This window comes from Haliotis asinina, chromosome 7 (genome assembly GCF_037392515.1).
Source record: "Haliotis asinina isolate JCU_RB_2024 chromosome 7, JCU_Hal_asi_v2, whole genome shotgun sequence".
NCBI classification, from domain to species: Eukaryota; Metazoa; Mollusca; class Gastropoda; order Lepetellida; family Haliotidae; genus Haliotis; species Haliotis asinina.
In genome coordinates this window covers 59,010,048-59,012,488 of record NC_090286.1, presented here as the reverse complement: position 1 = coordinate 59,012,488, position 2,441 = coordinate 59,010,048, and positions in this window count along the sequence as shown.

Sequence of the window (2,441 nt, the reverse complement as noted above, 5' to 3'; positions counted from 1 at the left end):
ATGGGCAGGCCGTGGATTTGTTCATAGTAGTCGTCTCCCCAGGTGAAGTATGTCGAGGTGATGCAGGCAGAGGTCAAGGCAATGATGGAGTCAATAGTGAGATTGGTGTCAAGGGGTGTTTCCAATTCAGATATGCGACGGCGGAGGATTTGTAGGGTTTCATCTATTGGGACACTTGTGAATAGGTCCACAACGTCATAGCTTAGGATTTGGTCAGCTTCGGTAATTTTGAGGAGTTTGGTACAGAAGTCACTGGAGTCGGAGATAAAGGAGTCCGCTGTTTTTCCGAGTGGGGCAAGGATTTCTGTTAGGTGCTTGGCGGTACTGTAGAACACAGTGTCTCTGGAACACACAAGCAGTCTGGCCTTGGGTGGAGTTTTGTGGATTTTTATGCTCCACTCTTGCTTGACAACGGTATAAGGATCCATACCGAAACGTCGCATCATATGCAATAAAGAAGTTGTTATCCATAAAGAATCTTACCCTCTTATGACATTATTGTTGACAATGATACTACTGTCACTAACATAGATGCTGATGGTATTGTAACTAACAGTGACATTATTCTTGACAATGATACTACTGTCACTAACATAGATGCTGATGGTATTGTAACTAACAGTGACATTATTCTTGACAATGATACTACTGTCACTGACATAGATGCTGGTGGTATTGTAACTAACAGGGACATTGTTCTTGACAATGATACTACTGTCACTAACATAGATGCTGGTGGTATTGTAACTAACAGCGACATTATTCTTGACAATGATACTACTGTCACTACCATAGATGCTGATGGTATTGTAACTAACAGTGACATTATTCTTGACAATGATACTACTGTCACTGACATAGATGCTGGTGGTATTATAACTAACAGCGACATTATTCTTGACAATGATACTACTGTCACTAACATAGATGCTGGTGGTATTGTAACTAACAGCGACATTGTTCTTGACAATGATACTACTGTCACTCACATAGATGCTGGTGGCATTGTAACTAACAGCGACATTATTCTTGACAATTATACTACTGTCACTGACATAGATGCTGGTGGTATTGTAACTAACAGCGACATTATTCTTGACAATGATACTACTGTCACTAACATAGATGCTGATGGTATTGTAACTAACAGTGACATTATTCTTGACAATGATACTACTGTCACTGACATAGATGCTGGTGGTATTATAACTAACAGCGACATTATTCTTGACAATGATACTACTGTCACTAACATAGATGCTGGTGGTATTGTAACTAACAGCGACATTGTTCTTGACAATGATACTACTGTCACTCACATAGATGCTGGTGGCATTGTAACTAACAGCGACATTATTCTTGACAATTATACTACTGTCACTGACATAGATGCTGGTGGTATTGTAACTAACAGCGACATTATTCTTGACAATGATACTACTGTCACTAACATAGATGCTGATGGTATTGTAACTAACAGTGACATTATTCTTGACAATGATACTACTGTCACTAACATAGATGCTGATGGTATTGTAACTAACAGCGACATTATTCTTGACAATGATACTACTGTCACTAACATAGATGCTGATGGTATTGTAACTAACAGCGACATTATTCTTGACAATGATACTACTGTCACTAACATAGATGCTGGTGGTGTTGTAACTAACAGCAACATTATTCTTGATAATGATACTACTGTCACTAACATAGATGCTGGTGGTATTGTAACTAACAGCGACATTATTCTTGACAATGATACTACTGTCACTGACATAGATGCTGGTGGTATTGTAACTAACAGCGACATTATTCTTGACAATGATACTACTGTCACTAACACAGATGCTGATGGTATTGTAACTAACAGCGACATTATTCTTGACAATGATACTACTGTCACTAACATAGGTGCTGATGGTATTGTAACTAACAGCGACATTATTCTTGACAATGATACTACTGTCACTCACATAGATGCTGATGGTATTGTAACTAACAGTGACATTATTCTTGACAATGATACTACTGTCACTGACATAGATGCTGATGGTATTGTAACTAACAGCGACATTATTCTTGACAATGATACTACTGTCACTGACATAGATGCTGGTGGTATTGTAACTAACAGCGACATTATTCTTGACAATGATACTACTGTCACTAACATAGATGCTGATGGTATTGTAACTAACAGCGACATTATTCTTGACAATGATACTACTGTCACTAACATAGATGCTGATGGTATTGTAACTAACAGTGACATTATTCTTGACAATGATACTACTGTCACTAACATAGATGCTGATGGTATTGTAACTAACAGTGACATTATTCTTGACAATGATACTACTGTCACTAACATAGATGCTGATGGTATTGTAACTAACAGGGACATTATTCTTGACAATGATACTACTGTCACTAAC